Here is a 22557-nt window from a genome sequence, read left to right on the forward strand (position 1 = left end):
TTGGGAAGAAGAGAGAAGAAGATTTTAAAAAAAACATATGCAAAACTTTTCTTCATGGGTTACTAAATTGTTTCAGTGATGAAATGTATTTCGCGCGCGCATCGCCGAAATGTTATCAATTGTTTTGGGAAAAAAGGTTTTTTTTCTTTTTTTTTCGAGGAGGTTTTTTTAATCGTGCGTTGTTCTTAAAGAAGTTCTTTCTTTTCCTCTTATGGTTAACTTCGGCGGTAATGGAACTATTTTAATATGGCAGATAGAAATATAAAAAAATTAATATAAATAATGTGCAAGAAGAAGAACTGAAATTATTTTTGAACGTTAGTAAATTATTTCTGAATGTTATCAGAGCCACTAATGAAAAAAATCGTAAAAAGTGCCTTTTTGTGTTAATCAGTTATTGTTAAATAAATGTATTGTCAAACAAAGAGAAAACAAAGAGACGCAAATAAAAAAGGATTTATTAAATCTCTAGATAACTAATAAGCTTTTCGTTAAAAAAATTTAGCAGTTGTAATCGATAATATTTTTATTGTAAGATATTTTAGTTTACAAATTCTTTGGGAAATTTTCAAATTAATATTTACTGGTAAACTGAAATTCGATTGAATTTATATTTCAATCATACAGAAGAAAAGGAAAAATTCAGATTACTTTAGTTTTAAAATCGAATTAGGAGCACAGTTATCAAGATCAGAGTTACCAACATATCAGCAGAGTTATTATCCGAAAAAAAAAGGAAATTCCGATAGCAAATCTGTATGAATTTTATGCCTAAAATACTACTTATAAAATCAAAACTTTTGTAACAATTATCGGAAGAAGACTTCATTGTTATGGTTTGATTGAAAAATTGTATTTAATATATTTGTACGAAAAATTTGTGTGTAATATTTGTGTATAAAAAATATTAAAAAAGCATTTGTATGTAATAGTTTGTGTATATTGCATGCTTGATACCTTTTCTTTTTCTCTCAGTAAATGAATTTTGAAATAAAATTGCGTGTACAAGGTTATATTTATATTTTTGTTGATGAGCATTAACTTAAAAAGTTATTGGAAAATTCCGATAGTTTTTATTTGCAAAGCCATTCTAATAAGTTAATACTAACCTTCTATTACTAATAATTTTCACGGAATGAAAACGAAGTATTCATAAAGACATTAGAGCTATATTGATTAAGTGTTAAGAGCACTGTAAATGAATCTGCATTGTGATGAAATTTTATGAATTAGAACTGCCGATAGGTTATCTGTCGACTGTTAGCTATAGGTTATCTATCGCTATATCTGAATTTTTATTTTTTATTCGGATGTTATAAAGCTGTACATGTGTGTGAAAATTGGCAACTATAATATAAATGATACCAGCTCTTTTGCCTAAATCCTTCCTTCAACCGACCAGTTATATGATACGGCCAGTAATGCCAGCTGAAGCAGTCATTTCTGATAGTTTTATTTAAAAGAGCATCTCTTTAGTATTAGAAAAGATTGCTATTACTATTTTCATTTTTGAAGAAATTTTCATTTGAATTATATATATATATATATATATATATATATATATATATATATATATATATATATATATATAATTCTTTTCATCAGAATAATTAAAAAATAAATTTTTCCGATATGTTATGGTAAAAGAAATCCTTTAACTAATTCGCATTTTTTTTAAAAATAATGTTTAATTGGCTACCTTTGTAAATTTTTCAAAATTTTGTTTTAGTATTTAAATTAAGAAATCCTTAATCATAAAGTAGCGCACTTACTTAAATATTAATATATTAATTTGTGGTCATTTTTAAACATACATATATTGGTAGTGATACGTTAATTTGATAAATTTTAATACAGAAATATATTTCATTTAAACATTGTTCTCTATGTACTACGCAGTTCTTTCTTGTTGAAATCACTCAACTATTTGAATAATAAATAAATCTTACGCCTTTTATCTAAAACCACAAATGAAAATAAATCCAATCAATTTCTCATTCGTTTCTGAAACAACGCCTCACTTCATTACCCCAATCAATATGAAATCTACGAATAAATTAAAAAATCATATTAAACACCACCATCTTCACAGATCCACTGTCATCATTAATTCAACGAATAAACTGAATTCTTAGAAAATTTTCACAATCCCAACTCCAAACGAAATCCTCCACGGAACTTATAACAATTACTTCCCATCCACCATTCCTGGAATCGTTAATTATTGAATAAGCAAGTGGCTGTGGAACTGTTTTGAGTCGAGAGCGTACGGAGGCTGGTAAAACAACGAAGCAGAGTAATTTAATGAAACGACCGACGCCCGTGTCTTTAAGGCGTAAGAATGACAAGTCCAGGCTTGAATTTTCATTCAACAATCTTGAATTATTAAAATCCTCTGTCCCCGAACTGCTCTTCTTTTAATCAGCGCCCCGTTCCGAACCGTACCATAATAGGCTCCTGGATTATTTAAATTGAGGAAACACTCTTTTGGAAAATCCACTCCTGCGCCTGCAACGGAGCAAATTAAGGCATTAGGAGGGGCTGTGAATTATGGAGAGGACTAAAGCTCCGATGACAAAATTTTGTCAATTAGGGTTAAAGTCTTGCGATCAGAGTCAAAGTGGGATGGCCATTTTTTCCTTGGCGCTTTTTTTTATAAGTTGGGGAAAAGAATTTGAATTTGCTTTCTTAAGATTAGTTTGAATTTTTGTTAGAGACTATCCAATCGCCAGAATTTAACTCTTAGTTAAAATGTTGGAAATTCTTTTCATTTAGTGAATTAAAGAAGAGATGGAATCATTTAATGTATTGCTTTCATTAGGTAAATATAAAGTGTATCGAAATAGTTTAAAACGTTTACAGTCTCATGTCAAATTTTTTCAATGAACATTAAAATTAGGCAATTTGCTATGAAGTGAGTTGTCGATTTTTTTTCTTTTTATATTTTGGATTCTTCATAAAAATAATTTGCATTATTATGAAATTTAGATAATTCTACTAAATTACAATTTTATTTCATTATCTAGATAATTGGAAAAAACTTCTGTTAATCTTTTTACGTTTTTGGAACCCATAGGGCCCTGCTCTTTAATATCAACACTATTTAATGTTCTGTGTAAACTTCTTGCCATCAGCTACTATGGCATTATGATATCCTTTTACTTTTATATAATTTTACCACTTAATCTGGCACAATATAGTCAACAGAATGGTCTTTGCGTCAAAAGAAACAACAAACCCAACCGTTATATTTTATATCAAGCTACGGATTTTGAATAAGGCATCAGGCTTTTGAAAATAATATAATGATTATAAAAAACGTTTTCCAAAACTATTATCAAACATTTATATCAAATTTTAAACTGATAATTAAATTTTAATAATTGGGTTATATCTATTTTTCTGATTTATTCTTTTGAAAAAAGAATTAGTATTTGAATTTGTAGAAAGGAGAGATTTAGTTTATTATTAATAAACAACTAATTATTATTAATAATCATTTTTAACTTATGCACTGCAAATGGCAATATCCAAAATCCTTAATGTTAGTGAAAGTGTTTTTAAGATATATTGGAACAAAATTCTAAATTTTTTTCTCTTCGTGGAAGATAGATTTGAGTAAAATAATAATAATAATAATAACAGAAAGGACGCGATCAATATAATGACACTGAAATTTTCAGATAACAATATTCAAATATGCTAAAGTTAATTCTTTTTTACTATGCAAAAGTCTTAATATCCTAACTTGACGTTTTTCATAGCTCTTCTGGTCTTAAATGAAATATATGTTTCGTCGGGCAAAAGAAATATGTTTCGCAATAGAGAAGAAAGGAAAAAATTTAAATAATGTAAATGAATCAATTTTACAGTAAGCATTGCTTTTTAAGAAGACAAATAGGATTGCAATATTTACCATAGATTTATAAAGCCATTTTGAATTAAAACAATTGCTCAGCTTTTCCAAAAACAATCAATACATTTAATAATTTTCCAAATTAAGATCGTTTCAAATACACTGCTATCATATTCATTCCTTTTTATCCCAATTTATAACTTGCATATTAATTAACAGAAACAATTGTTTAAATAATGTTAAGTAGAATATCTTTAGATGTTTTTTTTTTCAAACAGTTTTAAAGTTCAATGGTTCATAGCGAAAAGATCAGAAAGGAACATAATATTGAAGAAATTTGCAACAAATGAATACTTATGAAATGCAATAAATGAATTAAGAAAGAAACGATTTCATCATCCGCAACATTTAATTACCGAAATATATTCTAGAAAATGGCCTCCTAACTCACGTTACATCTTCCCACTTTTCCTCAAAATAAGAATCATTCTTCAAACGAGTTAATGTCTGGGCTTTCTGCCTAAATCGCCGAGCTTATATTTGATATGGCATATACGCACTGCCATCAAATCTCCAGAGAACAGCCTCGAAGGGATTTCAAAATTATCATTTTCTTCATAATTATCGTTGAGATCTTCCTCTCCCCTCCCCTTCCATCTCCTGCTACAGAAGAGCCAGCGCCACTAAGATTTTCCATTAAAACTTCGCCCCCTTCGTCCTAAAGTCCAGAGACCCCCAATTCAAAGACGGAACTCTTAATTAATCCGCTAATTTAGTTCCTATTAATTTACTGCCGGACGACGAGAGCGATATAAGATTCTTGAGTACTTTGACGCCTCTCTAAGGCTTCAGGACAGATGGGGGTTAGGCGGGGAGGGATTGGGGAACATTAAAGAGTTTACTGACAGAACTGCTTGCGAAGGGTAAATGCCTGATTTAGGGACTTTCTCTGTGTTTGGTGGAACAGCAATTAAAAGAGATGCAGGAACTGTGAGCTTTATAAAAAGGAAAATTCCTTTTTTAAATGAAGCTGAAAGTTTATTTATTACATAAAAATAGTTAAAAAGAATTAATTTATAGTATTATAGAAGATAAATGCACCGACAATTCCCTTTTCCATTTCAGTTTGGTCAGTTCGGAAATTAATATTGGTTATGATATACCAAAAAGGACAGGAAAAATCCTTTTTTATGGAATGTTTGAGCAATAGAGTCTTTATATTCAACTGATAGTTTTCAAATAAATTCATTTGAATTCCATTGCGAACCTTGCAAAATGAAAAAGCATGAGACGTCATAAACAATATAAAGCACTGTGTAATTAGATGTTAATGGCTAGAGCAATTACATTTTTCTTTTGAGTGAATCTCATGTGAATTGCTTCCATATCGTAGGTTTACAGTTATTTTTGCAAATATAAGAAAGTCTGTTTTTCAGGCTGAAATTTCTAACCAATAAAGAGTACAAATGGCCTGGAAAATACGACAATAACACTAAATTATGGATCAACAGAGAGTTTAGATTAAAGGCAATCTGTTCTTCTTCATTTTCAAGATCAATAGATCAATAGGGCAAGATATAGAAACCACTCTATTCAGACATTCAATTAGAATGGATTAAAGTACATGTGGGCCATAATGAAAGTGTGGCAGCAAATTCCTTAACCAAGCAGACCATATCTGCAAGTTATCCTTTGCAATGTCCACCTCCAAGAAGTTTCCTTAAATGGATTCTAGAAAAATCTTGTCGTAAGCGATGGCAAGAAGAATGGGACAACGGCTCAACTGGTAGATATGTTAAAAAATCATACCTACAATCTTCCTTAACTTAATACCTTACAGGCAATATTTTCAACCAGCGATGCCCCATTCCTTTCATACTTCAGAAGGCTCCACATTAATGATTCTAACCACTGTGGCGTAGGTAGCCTATTTCTTCTGTTTGCGAAGAAATAGTCTACCTACTTCAATATATCACTAGCAGCCTTCTTACCACAGTTTTTCACCTTAGTAAACAAATCCATGACCTCGATTCATACTGGTGGTGCTGTGTGATGAAAAACAAAATGTTCAAGAACAAGACAAGTAACCTAGAGCAGTTTCTCTAAGATAGCGAAGATCTTATTCCAGATCCATATCCAAAATAATTAGTTTCATCGATATTCCCAGTCGAATTCTCCTCCAGTAAATCAAATTCCATAAACTCATTTTCCTGATCAAACGCATTTTTTTCTGTCTTATGTGTTTTAAAGTGGTAATGATATATTGTATTTTAAAAGAATTTTTTTCTTGTATTTTTTCAGTAAGTATTTTCGTGTATGCCTATTCAACTGAAAAGCTCTCTGATCTCGGGGATATACTTACTGGTGGTGAAAAGAAAAGGAAATGTAAGAAATTCAGGTATTCTATAGAATTTTTGAATTTTTATATTTCCAAAACGCATTTTGGTGGCGGAACCAGCTTTATTTGGCATTGTATATCCATCATGATAAATAAAAGATGGAAATATTTTATTGGTCAAATCCATCTTGAAGTGCTTGGATAGCTCCTGATGTATGAGAGAAAGATGCTTCATGGGAAACTAACCCACATTTGTATTTTGACAGGAGGGAACAAAGAAAACTTCAAACTAACTTCAAACTGATTAAAAAACTAAAAATTCAAACTTCAAGCTTCAGCGTTGCTAAAATTCCCATCGAATACAGTTTTGTTCCAAAAAGAATATAAATAATTAATTTAATATTCTTTGTAAGCATAAATTGCTTTTTTATTTTAAATGTCAGCTTTATTAAAGAATACGAATGCTGTTTGCATAACAATTATTTTATCATATGAGTTTATTCGAATAAAATATTCGTTTTTCTCTGTTCATAAAATAATGAAGGCAAAAAAAAAAATTCTTAGAATATTAGATCGATTAAAAAAATAATAATTAAAACTATTATGTAATGACCATTGGTAAAAAAAATAATCTTAAATGGGCAAAAAGCATATCAACATATTCATTTCAAAAAGAATGTAAATTTTAGAGTATTCATTGTTCTTGACGCATCTTTCAACGATTTTATTTCTGAATATCAATTTGGAACATGATCGGAGCAGTTTATTCACCCTTTTTCCTCATTCATATCAATAAATTCTATCTTATTCTTCCTTCGTAAAAAATAGGAATTTAATAACTATGACAAATAATCATTATATCATTGTTGAATATATGATTGAAACTGAATTTTTGATGCTGTGAACTGCTCCAACAAGATACCCTGGAAGTAAAGCTAGTTCACTCAAATTTAATCAATTCCCTAATCTGTCATATTGTTTCAATATTCAAAGCATGTTCACTAGCTGATTTAATAAATAGAAATCTTTTGCACACTGATTTAGAAAAAGCAATATAAAAATAAAAGAACAAATTATTTATGCAAATTGCAGAAGTCTGTAATGTCTCTGAAATCGTTGAATAATTGCTTCTGTTCGATAAATCACATCATTTTATTACTTTTGAATGTCGCATCGCCTTACTTCTGATTTACATTGCATTTTTATGACTTCGAATACTAATGAAAATGTTCGACTAGTTCTTGAAAACGTTAAAAAAGAATGAAAAACTATTAATTTAAGATTAGATAGGGGCGACATAATGAACTAAAATGGATGGACATTTATTTTTCTTCTCACACCTTCTTCGCTTTAAAAAAACTTTTTTTTCTTTGAAAATCGAAATTATAAATTGCTTTTATTCTAAAGTGAGCGCGCTTTTATCTTTTTTCTTTTGCTCTTCCTTTCGTTTTTATTTTCATTTCTTTTATACAATTATTTCTCCGTGAGGAGTCATTGCTGTAAAAGTGTCGATTTTGGTTCGAGAGGAGATATAATTATGATAATGAAGTTAATTTTGACTTTATTCTTGGAAATGAATCGAGAAGCTTTTAGATATATGGAGTCGTCATAGACTTCTTTTTTAGAAATAAGTACTTCATGATTCTTTCATCCTTAGACATTTAAGGTTTTTAGCTAAAAGAAAGTCAATTTTAATGAACATTAAACAAGGCAAAAATCTTAGTTAACTGTTAATTCTGATCCAATTAAAACTTAGCTCATGACCTTTTAGTTAGGTCTTTCTTATTTGTATTACCTAAGAAATTAAAATTCTAATCAAAATTTATATAAATCAGTAATGAAAAAAAAAATTAACAAATTCTAAACTTTATACAGTCTTTCAGTCTTATCAATCTAATTTAATAAAATATTCTTGATATTCTAACTTATGAACACCCCCCACACCCATTTTTAGAACTAAAATTGACCATATTCAGAAACTTTGAATACCAGCTCTTGCGAGATGATTCTGCATCTCCATCTCATCCTTCTTCGTCCATCCAGACTCACACAAACTAGTGCTCCATTTTTATTAATTTTTTTTCTCCTCTATAATATTTTCCCCAGAAACTATCTTCATGTATTTTTTTTTTTTCACTTAGACTAGCAAATTTTATAATTTGGTAAATAGGTTTAATAAAGATAAAGATAGAGAAGAAGATTACTTTATAGAATTGCGTAGGTGAAAAAATTTATACACGACAAATTAAATGCATTGCTGAAATAAATAAATAATAAAGAAAGTCAATTTATTAAGAAAATGTAAGATTTTAAATAAAATGTATTATTTATAAATTTTATTTATAAGTACAAAATATTTTAATATTGTAATAATGCATTTGTGAAATAAATTATAATTTCTGTAAAGCTTAAAACTTTGAACTATAAGAAAGATTCTATTGATCTTTGGAAAATATTTTATTTTAAAATCATAATTCCTAATGCATATTTTGATTCTCACTTTTGAGATAATTTTAATCCCTTTTTATTAATAACAGCTTCAACTGGATCAAATCGATTCGAAAATTTGATCTTAACTACTAAATAGGTTCCCTTTTTCTTTACGAATTATTTCGATTGCTACAAAAGTATGCGCTGTAGTCAGAATATATTTGATTAATTCATTTTTATATTTAAAAGCCTAAAAACTTGTATAACGATGTTGTATGTATAAAGAAAAATGTTACAAATATGCAGAACACATTTACATTGAACTTACAAACATCTGATTTTCATGTCATTTGATTTTGAAAATAAACGTTTTGACTTTCTTAAATCGACATTTCTTATAAAATTTAAAGAAAGACTAACTCGCTGAGTAAATACATCATGCTCGTAATTAGCAACTGCCAGTAGCACAACTCTTCGCATCAGTTCACATAACTAACGTAAAAGCGACGGAAAGTTGAATTTTGTATAATTCCAACAAGATGCATTGCAAAATCCTTTTCTTTTTTGTAGGTATCATTAATGACGACTTGAAATATGAAACTAGAAACTTCTTCGAAAATGCAAAAGTCATACGTGTAGCAACAACATCGCATGCTTCTTGTCATTACTTCCTAACTTCAAAACACGTCATCAATCAACACTTCCCGGTTATTTAGATATGAACTTGTGTTTGTTTACGAATTTGTAACCGATAGGATGGGAATTTATTAAAATGGAATGGTTGGAAAAAGAAACTTCTCAAATATTTTATCATTTATATAAGGTAAAATATATCAGAAGTTTCGAAAGAATTGAAGTTCAGAAATCACTGATTTGAGATGCTTCAAAGCAATTTATTTGAATGTGATCTTTCATGAGCTAATCAGCAAAAATAATGATGGTGAAATATTGATCCAATTGTTTATTAAAATTATTTTTTATAAATTTGATTTAAATGACGTTTTCTGTCATTTGGTTGGCTTTCATTAAATTCCATATAATCAGGAATTATGATATGGGAAAGATGTCCTGCCAAAATTTCTTACTGATTTATTTTGTTTAGCTTAAATTATTTTATTAAAGTGACTGCTTTTTTACTAGAAAATCTACGGGGCAACAGTCGAATATCTGAAAATTAAGTAAGCATCTTAATCATTGTGTTTCAAATAAGTGATTTCACTTGGCGGTAAAAAGGCATCAGCAAATATTTGGGGCTTCAGAGAATGCTGAAAAATTAAACTTATTCATATCTTTTATTGGAAAAGCATTTCATTTTTCGAAGGACTTATTCATTCTTTATAAATATGTCAGTTAATTTTATTATGATCTTAATAATTTATAGAACCTTGTAAGAGTTTGCTATTTATGTGTCTCCTAAAATGAAACCTAAAGTAATTAAATCTATGGACCTTACCTTCTAAAATCAACCCTAAGAAATTATTCCGCTTAAACCTCAAGCAATTATTTAATACATTTGCTTTTCAGTTTTAGAAAATTACGAATAATTTATAATTAAATTAAAATTATTTCGTGCTTACCTTTTTACAAAATTGTCTATTAGTTTTTTTTTTTTCAAATTCTAAAATTCCAAACAATGAAACAATTATTTTTAAAATAAAAGCATTAAAAACATTGCTTCGTGTTATAGATTTATTTCTGAGATGTAAAAACACATTAAGAAAAGAGCTTCAAGTTTATTATGAAACTTTTAAATTAACTATCTTTTGATACTTTACAGCTTTTGAGCTTTCTTTTTATCAAAATAATATATTAATGATTTTTTAAACTGTAATCATAGCCACTTCATAGGAGCAGTACAAAAAGAATGATTAACAGTTAAATTTTAATTTATACTTCAAAATATTGTTATCAATTAATCCATTTCGGTACACTAAGAAAATAAAATCATTCCGATTTCGAGAGTATTATAAAAGTCTTTTCCATAAATATGTAAATAAAATTCAATATTTGAAGTCTATCTTTCCTTTCTAGACATTCTTATAAAATGTTTCAACATATATTATTAATAACTGATAATTATATTTATTATTAATAATACCCTATCTATCACAGTTGTAACATATATAAACAATGTTAAGTACTTCCTTGATCATCTTAAAGAAATATTCAAAGATATTATAAACATGACCTAAATATTTTTATAGGAAAACTTATTAAAGTTTTTAATAAATACTCATAGAATTCTTCAACGTTCCATTAAATTTTAAGCAAAAACAATGGATAAAATGAGGCAATGTTTAGGATAAACAAATGGGAGAGAGAGAGAGAGAGACATGCGTGTTATCGATTGTTTCCAGTATTGTGTATTTTTTAACTATTCGTGTTTGCGTGTTAAGTTACAATATATGAATAGCTTTTATCTCTCTTTTGTCATTATAGAGTGATATTTATATATAATACGAGGCGTATGGCAGAATCTCTTCTTCTGAAATCAGTCTAGAAAACTACAGTGATTTCCATAAATTTTTAAAACCAGTTTCCTATTGCATGCTCATCATTTCAATGCCGATTTCATATGCATAATACATTAAATAATTGAATATTTGCTATCCGAACGTGATTTAATAAGACGCGATAAATGCCCCACAAAAAATATGTCCATTTTGGATGTATGGGTAATTTACTCTTGCGTAAAAAACCGAAAATGACAGATAATCAGAAATTATTTAGACTTTGCAAATCAACTGTCATAGACAACGCTGCCTTTTCTTTTTTGCTCAAGATACTGTAAATATGGTGATTTTGAATACCAAGGGGGGGGGGAATGCTGTCAGAGCAATTGTTATATCAAAAATGAAAGTAATGTGATATGCATTCGTACACCCTGTATTTAACAGAAAATTTGGTTATTTCCAAAATTATAAAAAATATATCGCTAAATATTTTCTTTCTTTGCTCCTCAAAGGTGATTACTATTTGATATGGGGGAAAAAAACTCTTGATACATGAAATTAGACTAAGCGTATTATTAGTGGTAGGATTTTTCTGTTGTATTCTTATATTTTTTGTAATATTTTTTTTTTCTTTCAGACAAAAATTTATTTTTTGAAAATGGTGTAATAAGGCAATAATGTTTAAACACAAAGAGTTACTTCATAAATATTAATATATCATCAAGGTGATGTTGTCGTTATCATGAAGTTTGCTTTTAGTACGTGTTTAGGTGAATGCAAGAAAATATGCAAATGTACTACTGGTGTTGAGTTTATTGTTGCTGCAAAAACTAATCTGAACAAATGTATGCGTTAAACTTTGAATGGACTCATTTGTACGAAAGAAAATTGGAATTTCTTTTGAATAACTGCATTTTGTTTTCTGTAGTTTACAATTTAGGTATATTTTTACTCATTAACTCATGTTTTATAACCTGAATACAATGAGAATAATACGGAATATTGGAATTACTATAGATATGAATTTTTTATAATAACTGGAATATTTACATTTCTGTTTCACAAAAATATTACTGTTCGTTGAAGTATAAATTATTACTCAGCGATATATTACTGCACTTGTGTTATAAAATAACTCAATTTGTGTTATAGATCAATGATGAATCAAAATTTTTTCATTTGTGGAAAATTAGTAAATATTACTGACGAATAAGTAAATAATATTTACGCAAAAATTAAATGGGACTTGAGATTTAAATTGAATGTGTGATTTCATTTGCAATTGCATCTACAAATATGAAGAAGAATGCCTGTCTGTCTGTTTATTTAAATCCAGTAAAACTGCAAACCTCTTGGAGAATTCGAATAAAATTTAGCGTGCATGTTCCATAGCCACCTGAAGGATTTATGCTTCCACTTATGTATTGCATGTTCAAGATTAAAAATTTGAAGCAATCTAAATATATATGCACTCAACAATGAGATTAAAATCGTTGTTTAATGAAAAGCTTTTGTGTATAAATTAATTAAATACTATTAATTAAAGTTGAAAATCTTATAAATGGATTTAAAATAATAAATGAGTAACCCTACGGGGTGAAAGAAAAAATGTTTTCTTTTTTTCTTTCGTGTATATAAAACGACTATATACACGAAAACTATACAGGCTCATAAAAATTTTAGGATTTCCTATTATTATACTTAAAGATCTAAGAAACGAGACAAATTACGGGACGTCAGTTAAAATGTTTTGTTTATAATAACACCTATTTGTGTATATATATATATATATATATACAAATAGGTGTTATATATATATATATATATATATATATATATATATATATATATATATATATATACAAAGACATATATTTGTTTTATCATTGAAGCCGAATAAATTATGTAATGAAATTTTTCAATTATTTGTCATAATATACAAAATATTTACATCTATTTATAACAATTCTGTTTTCAATGAACAGAAAAATAATGAAAGTCCCATTGGATTAATGAAGTCCAAAAATTAATACATGAGAAAAATTCGAAAATGATTACATTTTGTAACACCTATTCAGTAAGTACAAAGATTTCACGGCAGATTAAGGCCCTTAAGAATTTTAAAACTTCATTGCGTTCACTTTCATTTAAAGCAACTACCTTACTTCTTCGTTATCTCGACGTACGTTTTCGTTAACATCGTTTCCCAAATGTAAAATTAATTTACAGCATATCGGGCCGTAAAAAAAGCGCTTTTACAGCTTTTAACACCTCTTTCCTAATTATTTTCACCTCCTTATCTGGCACTTTACGTGCCTCACAAAAGCTCAGCCTTACACTAAAAGAAAACCACAAAAAAAAAGCTAAAATATATTGAGTGGGAAAAAAAACAATAGCAAATTTCCCAGTTGGGGATTTTATGGCTAATAAAACCGCGGCTGCGTTGACGATTAGGTAATAAACAACATATTAGCCGCATCCGCAAAGTTGGAAAGCGAGATAATTGATTTAAGTACAGAAGGATTCCCGTAAAACCGATGTGAGAACACATTTTCATTAACTTTTACGGTGCGCTTTTCATGCAGTAGAGTTAAATCTACGGATTTTTACCCCCTCTTCGCCAAGCGGCTGGGGATGTAATTTTTGTTTGATGAAATATGTTGTTTGGAAAAACGGCTTCTTCAGCACGAGGAAGTTCTCTCAAGGGTGGCAGAAGCGAAGGTTGCGGGAATTAATTATTTATGGGATCGAAAAATTAATAAGATTTTATTTCTTTCAAATAATCTGTTTAGAACCTAATTTACTGTTTTCTGTACATTATATCAGACTTCCTTTTTTTTTTAATGCCACAGAAACAGAAGCTTTTTAGAAAATCAAAATTGAGAAAAAAAATTTAGTTAATTGTTATGAAAGATTAAAAATTCTCTATTCATCAGCAAGAATATATTTCTTGTTATTTGTCGGAAAATTTTTTATATTTTCTATTGTAATTTAACAAAAAAGAAATCTCAACACATTATTAAAATTATTATTCCACTTAATTTTTACATTAAATAATTACAAGTAAAAACGTTTACTTTTTTCCTGCCCTTTTCTTAATTTCCCTTTTAAAATATAAATGAAGGTTATTTTTGATGCGATCTATGCATAACATAATTATAAAATATGAGTAAAAACATTAAACAATTTTTTTGACACTGATTAAAAATAAAAATAAAGGTGGATTGAATGAATAACATAACTGGTTAAATATCAAACAGTACAAATACTTATTTCAAAAAATATAATTAAAGATAAAAATAAAGAAAATAAAGATAAATATTTTTAAAGTAAATTTTAATAAATATTTTTTAGAAACTTTTTGATTAAAAAACCTTTTATTTCATAACAGAAAAGCATTTATAAAAAACAAAATTTAAATATTATAGCAATATTTAAACAATATTTAAATGTTATATTGCTAAATTTTCAGGACAATATTGAAATGTTATATTTAAAGTTGTTTAAATGCTTAGTTTTTATCTTACAAAATTTTTCGAATGCTTTCCAAAGCTTGAGTATATTTTTGAATTCAGTTTGAATTGATTAATTTCTAAAATCTATACTAAATCAACAAAAATATTCCCTAGAATTAGATTTTTAAAATTGCTTTAAAATAACAAATCTACTACTTTTTTTTTCCTTCTTTTTTGTAACTGTCAGACTTTTTTATATTTTGGGGACATTAACTTCAGTTTTTACCGACATAAATATCTTAGTAAATAATTAATTCTTCATTGATTCTATTTCAAAATACAAACTATGTTATCTCATCACATTCGTTGAATTTATTTCCTAAAGTGATAAATGTAGCAAAGTTTTTATTTCAACATTATGCAATTTTTTTTTCCAGATGTGCCTCTGTTTCAAATTTTATCCTCGTACTCAAAGTATTAAATTACTGGCAATAAATCTTTTTTGTCTAGATATGATTTATCTTTTCTTTTTAAGCATGAATAACAATTCAACATTGTTTTCCTTGATATATTATTTATTTCTCTTGTGACACGAAAACCACCCTCAAAGACACGAACAGTCCCGCATCAGCTTTGTAATCAAGACAAAAACCACTGGCATGTTTAATAGTCAACTGAAGAAAAATTTAGAAATCCGAAACGATGTTTGACTAACTGAAATAATGACTGGGGATCTTATCAATTTCCTTCATCGGCAGCCTAAACTATACGGAGCATGTACGAATGTATTTATATTAATGTCTCCGCTGGAAGACCTCGTAAATTATCTTCAAAACGGTCGCTCCTTTCAACAGGGGTAATAATTACCGTAGCATTGGTAATTAATTACGCCGTCCATATTTAATAGCGGGTTGTAGGTTCTCGGTGCGGTTTGCCGCTAGCCTTTTCCCGTAATTGCGGTCATTTGCTTTCTCTTAATTTCAATCATGACATAGTGCTGAGGAACTGGAAACTCTGGTCCATTTTCTTAATCAAAGCAGCGCATGCGATTGCAGCTTGATCAATTTAAATGGATGTTTCGTTTATCTTATTTTCATTAAGTTTTTATCTTCGTGTTTTCTCAATTAATTATGTTAGATTGAAAGATTTGAAAAGAATCGAAACACAAAGCTGACTGAGGGAAAGAAAGAAGAACAAATGATTCATGCCTACTTATAACGGTCGCCTTTACTTTGATGATAGCTTAATTTCTTTCCTTTGCAAATCACATGTGTTATGATGTACGAACAATAGCCCTACCTTTCGAAGCATTTTAGGGATTCTTCAATAAATCTGACCTATAGATGATGGAATCATGTGATAAACATTACTGCGCATGTCAACTTTGTAATTCATTTTGTCTTATATTGTCGTGATTTCATGTCTTATTTTTTCCTATAAGATGTCCGATGAATTCTAAAATTATGTAGGCGGGACAACTTGGCGTGCATACCATGAGTAAGAATTAACTCTGTTCTATATTATGACGTTGATCAGGATTGCTAGTAGCTGTTATTTAGAACACAAGCATGCATTAATCAATGAATTAGTTTAGGGTTAACTAAATTAATCAGTTATTTAAAAATAGTGAATATCAAATGCAGACTAAAGTATGTCTAGGATGAATGTGCTTATGCTACGTAAATGTAAATGTATTTTTAGTAAGTAAATATTTTCAGCCGTTTTAAAGAAATCGATAAATTGTTTTTATTTAACATTTGAATAATAGTTTTATTTTATTTAGTACAACAGTAACAAGTCTATAGTATAGAGAGTAACATGAATGTAGTACAGACAGTAGCAAGACTATAGTATAGACAATAACAAAACTAAGACAAATTTACATTATTTGAAGCAACCAGTATGTTATTTTTTTTATTTAATGAATAATTCGTTTGTAAAGTATTACTTAAAGAGTTTTCTGCCTTTTTTATGTAATTATCATAGATTATTTTAATGTAAAATGATTCATTCGTCCATCAGATAATAATAATCTTCGACAAAAACTTTAATGTTGTAAGCCAGTTTATGGTAGCAAAATCCCATCCATATTGATATTTAATTAGATTATTAAACATTTGTTTATTTTAGATAACTCCCTCTGAAACTAAATCACTTTCCTCGCCAATTCTATTTCCATAAAGAAGCGTTAAATACAAATATCGAATAAATCATTAGAATATTCTACATTAATTTACATCATTATAAAATTCTACATAATAATTGAATAAAGCCATGAAAATATTTTTAATTAATATACATCATTAGAATATTCTGCATTAATCTACTCATTAGAATATTCTGCATTAATCTACTCATTAGAATATTCTGCATAATAATCGAATAAAGTCATTAGACTATTCTACATTAATCTACATCATTAGAATATTCTACATAATAATCGAATAAAGATGTTAGAATATACTTCATTAATCTACATTATAAGAGCATTCTACATAATAATCGAATAAAGACAGAGTATTCAACATTATTTTAGATTCTTTTTCATTTAATTATATTGTAGATTGAGATTAGAGCCTGATTAAATGACATTCATTCAAATGTTGATTATAATTAATAAATCAATTTTAAATCAATGATTTCAATCTAAAGACAATATAACTGATATTTTATTACTGCCAATTCCATATAAAAATGATGATATCTAAAACTTTCACCTTTTACTCTAAATAAGGGACAGAAAAGCTTTTGAAAAGAATCCAACATCATTAACACAAGTATGAAGACATTCCAATACTTCTTAAAGCGATCACTATGGATTACCATTACTTATTTTAGATAATTCCAATAACAAGAGGCGTCTTCCAGTTTCCTAAATCCCAAAAGGAATTACAAAACAAAACTTGAGAATAAAAAAAGGCCAAGAATTCGCGAATCCAAATGATCACAAAACCACCAATCTGAGTACATCAAATTGCATTCCCTTCCTAATCTAATCGAAAATTTATATCGATAAGACTACGCATCGATGAACTTTGCTATTCAACTTCCCATTGTACGCAAATGTTAGACCCACAGGTAAGCAAACGAAAAAGGAAAACAAAAGAAAAAAAAGAATAAACGATCAGGGACTGAACGTCACGGAGAAATTGTAGCCTCTTACAGCAGATAAAAAGTATTCTTTTGTGGAGGGTCAGCACAATCGAACCAACAAGAGGCCAATTCGAATCTTATTTCAAATAGCTGATGGTTTTGTAATGAGATTGGACCCTGCTGTTTTGTTGATATTTTCCGTCACAAAAGCTATTGGTCGGTAATAAAGATATTTCGTCTTTTCGAAGAATAATCAACTGCTTCTGATTGGATGAAATAACTGTACTTGACATCTCAATGGAGGGTTAGCATCTTGAAATGGCGAAATTTAACTTCTTTGTTCCTATCAATATATTTCAAATAAGCGTTAATGTTGAGTACATACTGCATTCCACGAGTCGTTTTCTCAGAAACTTATTTTAAGAATCGCCTGTCCTATTTTTTCCCCTTAGTTTAAAAAGTGTTAGATAATTTTTCACACGACATGATTCATGAAATATTTGAGGATAATAAAAAAAGATGCTTGAATTTTAAAAAGCTTTGATATTTTATTGACTTGAGTTGTGCTATATTATGATTCAATAAAACTACTTGCTGGTTATTGGTAAAAATCTTAAAAATCTGAAAACATTTTGGCAACTTATTTACATTTAAAATTGAATTTCTCATAATTTTTACTCAAGTATATTTTTTGTTGGAGAAAAGTGTCATTAATATGAATTAATAATAACTTCCAAAGGTAGTGAAAATAAATTAATAATGTATTGAACAGTCTGTTATTATTTTCAGGTATTAACAAGTAAATATATCACATTTTTGTACTGTTTGCCAACGGATTGTAAAACCCTCTACGCTTTTGCGCATTCGTTAAGATGGGTATAATTCGACAAAATAGGAGTGGGAGGAAAGATGAAAGGAAGAGGTGTTTACATTTACCAATAAAGTAAATTCGGAAAATGCACACATTCTTCTGGTGCCATCCCTTAAAGAGATAGAATCGCCGAAAAGTGGTCGTCTCAGGATACTGAAATCAACAGTAATACAAAGTATTTCTTACAAATTATTTTTACTATAATTGAATTTGCCCTGATTTTCTGTGTTTGATTTATTTTTCTTAGATCCTTCAGTTGATATTTTTATTTTTAATACTGACCATTAATGTTATAAAATATATACAAAACAATAAAAGAGTTTCTTTATTAAAAATACTGTAATCATTCCTTTAAAAGAAAAGTAAAACTCCTAATGAATGTAATTTTCCTCCTCAATATATATGTTTAGTGAAAACTCTAATTTAGAATGAATAGAAGTTCTAAGATATTTTTGTAAGTCAATATACCGAATGATCTTTACCATTGAGTAAATATGTATGATTGTCTCAATAAGTAAATTAAGTGTTGACTGAATATAATAATTTAACAAATAATTTCTGAATTTGAAAGTGAGACAGGTTTTTAAGACATTTTTATGCCAGTGCGCTCAGTGACATTCAATTTCTGAAATAAATAAGGTGAAAAGCGAAAACTGGTTTTGGTTGCTTCTGTCTGTAAAGAAGAAAGAAATTTTAAAAACTATAAATCAGAAAATTTCAAACTTGTTGTTTAGTCACACGTCATAACTTTATTTAACATACGCACGATATGTTAGAAAACAGTTCTAATTCAACAGTTGCATTTTGCCCTTTCTTTTTACAGAAGAAACTTGATTTAGCCCCAAACCTCGAATATCAGAACTAGTAAAGAACTCATAAAGAATTCTGTATGATAGCATATAAGACTGCCTGCTATCAACCCCTGCTGTCTCGGCGCCAAAGAAAAATACCGCTCGGCGATTTATTAAGTTTTGTTCTAAGTTTATAACTTAGTTATTCCCTTTCTGACATAAAATTGCAGTTCATATGGCGTAAATAATGAAGGAAACTGAAGCAAACTGATTTTTTTTCCTGCTAAATTATCCTATGTTTTACACTTCTCTGAGGGGTCGCCCACTTTTATCCGTAGTGAATTCATGTGTAACTAAAACCGCAATCTCTACTGCCTAAAGACGTATTTCTTTTTCTTTTTTCAGCATGTTCAATGAAGAAATTAAAGCAAGAGGAAGCAGACGTCGTTAATAAAGAATCTACTACAATTTTAAAATTATTTATGGGAATTATTTAAATAGCATTTGGAATTTTCATTATCCCACAAATCTATCAATTTATTTGTGTGTGTGTATGTGAGCTGTGCATATTTATGTGAGTATGTGTGTGCAAATTTTTGTGAGAATTTGTGGGTGTGAATGTGTGCAAATTTGTGTGAGTATTTGTGTGTGTTTGCATGTTTAGCAACAATAATGTGTTCGCACACAAGAAATATTTAATATAATTTCAATTCATGTGCATATAAATATTATAACTAAAGCATTAAAATATGTTATTATAAATATATTTTTAAGAATTTATTAAAATAAAAGTAAAAATTTATAGAAATGAAACTGGTATTGCTGAAAAACTAAATTTTTTATTCAAAATGGTACAGAAATAGTTTGAATACTATTGTATGATATGAATATATCGAGGGAAAAAAGTTTTTTTTAATTTCGTTGAATTTTAAATTAAAAATTTTGGGGGTAAGCTTTATTAAGAGCACATACAATCCAAAAAGTAATTAAGTGCCTAATTTGGTAGTTCTAGGTTTAACTATCTGCCTTGTAGAGCATTCAAAATAATTTTTTCAAACATATCGCATCACAGATATTTCAATTTACATAGAGTATTCATCCTATAACGTTTTAAAGTTAAAAACAAAAGCTTAGACTGAATTTTCGATTTTTAACTAAAGGGAAATTCATGTCTCCTTTTTCAAAATGTCATAACTGTAAAACGAATAAGATGAGGAGAAAAAAAAGTATTCAATTGCATGTATATAATTATGTAATAAAAAGAATATTTATGTTTTTACGCAAAAAGTCGCTTTGTAGGAAGATATCAGATTCCTGAGTAGATTCAATTAAATGAGTGCCATGCTTATGGAATCATAATCAGATCTTTAAAAAATTTTGCCTTCTCTTTTTTGTGTAGTGTGAATCTTTGCAAATTAGGTTGCCAACTGACGTCACTTCCTCATAATCTGAATCAAAGTTGAACTGAAGTTCAAAATCTTTTTAATCGAAACACCTAAGCGTAGAAGGAACAAATGAGAGCCAAGATTTCATCTTTAATTTAATTTACTTTGTTCACCTTATTAAAACGATTCTTATATGACTAGGTTTCCATTTAAAACAAGCTTTACAGCTTTGTTATAGACTATACTCTGACGGGTTCTGACATTAATGATTGCATCATTTAAACATCTTAATATAACAGTGATCAATTATTAATCTTGGGATTAATCTATAATTGCTTTACCAAGCAGAGTAAATAATTATCTCGATATTAATATTGGACTAAGAATATAAAAAATGACTTAACAAATTAAAGTTTCGACAGATAAAATTTTAAATTTGTTTTAGATTATAGAGGTTTTGCCACTGCTGGAATAGACAATAAAAAATAATGAATGCTAAATACATTTCAACAATTTCCAATTTAAACATGTCATTACTTTCTACCATCTCAATATCCGTTAACCAATCCACATTAAAGCAGCATACAATTGCTTTTCTTTTCTCCCGAGTTATTTTTAGACGCTAATGGAAAAAACAAGCAAAACCGATGAAAATAACGATAAACGCGAGCAGCTTTTATCGGTCTCTTAAAAAATGGAATTAGCCAACGTGTATCGCCTTTTAAACAGATTATTCCCCATTTAAATAACAAAGGAAATAGCAATCGGGAAATAACTTTCTACAGTAGAAACATCGATGCTGGCATTCGATAAGGTCGCTCATTGTTGCGTAACTAGATCGAGTCCGATGGCTATCACTCTCAGGGATGCGGTTATCGGCTGGGTCAAACAAACAAGCATGAGATACAAATCTTGAAATAAATCTCTCGAACTCTGCGAACACGAGATGATGCGCAATGATATTTTTTACGACACTCAAAACACACACCTAGGTGACAACATCCGGATATCTTTGTTGAACTGTGACGGCTGACAAGTAATAATACAACGAGCATGTCGAACTGAAAAATCAGCGGTCACATGAGTACGATTTTAATTGGCGCTTGTCACCCAAATGGATTATACAAAACCCTTATAAAAATATGAGTTTATTTCAAGGCTGACTATGTTATATTAACGTCACTTTGTTTATTTTTTAACTATATGTTTTGGGGTAAAGCTTATTGGTATCAATATTGATCAAATTATGAGGATGAAATCTTTGTCGTTATCGCCCCTCCCTCGGAATTTTTACGCCACTCTAAAAGCAAATTGTAAAATACGCTGTTTAACATTCAAATAGTTCGAATTTGCTGTATAAAAATTGACTTCAAATTCTCGACTAAGCCAAATTAACACGACCTTTGGGTTTATTTCAAAACGTACAGCACGATTACATAACAATAAATAAATGAAATAACATATTAATATTTCTATTTTATTCAAAGAGCTATTGTGTTTGTAGAGATGACTTTCGTACTGGAAAAAAAAATAAACATCAATAATTCTAAGTCTTAGATTTTTTTTGAGGGGGGGGGGGAGTTCTCTTTGTTGGCCAACAGCTGCAAGTGCAGAACTGAACGCCGTCTCATACTCCCATATCTATAACCTTCTTGGTCACTGAACGGTTTGATGGGCATGTTACGGGAATTTTATTAAATACAAAAATATTTACAGTAGAAAAAACAAAAATAACTATGCCCCGAATTTATAAACATATAAGAAATGACATCAAAGTATTTGATTTTGTCATTTTAAACTAAAATCTTTCTTACTTTTAGTTCAGTACGATTCGATATCAATTTCGAGAGAAAATACAAAACTTTTTCCAAAGATTTAAAATTTC

The 22557-nt window shown here is 28.7% G+C and overlaps 1 protein-coding gene and 1 long non-coding RNA gene across 3 annotated transcripts in view; one reads left to right on the top strand and one right to left on the bottom strand.

Moving 5' to 3' along the window:
* The window catches only part of LOC129985294 (homeobox protein unc-4 homolog), a 168987-nt gene that overhangs the window by 39261 nt on the left and 107169 nt on the right, over positions 1–22557 (bottom strand). The gene's annotated exons all lie outside the window — the stretch shown is intronic.
* The window catches only part of LOC129985296 (uncharacterized), a 36561-nt gene that overhangs the window by 6415 nt on the left and 7589 nt on the right, over positions 1–22557 (top strand). Inside the window, exon 2 of the long non-coding RNA XR_008785550.1 lies at positions 6158–6254. This is a non-coding gene — a long non-coding RNA (uncharacterized LOC129985296). The remainder of the gene's footprint in view (positions 1–6157; positions 6255–22557) is intronic.

This window comes from Argiope bruennichi, chromosome 9 (genome assembly GCF_947563725.1).
Source record: "Argiope bruennichi chromosome 9, qqArgBrue1.1, whole genome shotgun sequence".
NCBI lineage: Eukaryota > Metazoa > Arthropoda > Arachnida > Araneae > Araneidae > Argiope > Argiope bruennichi.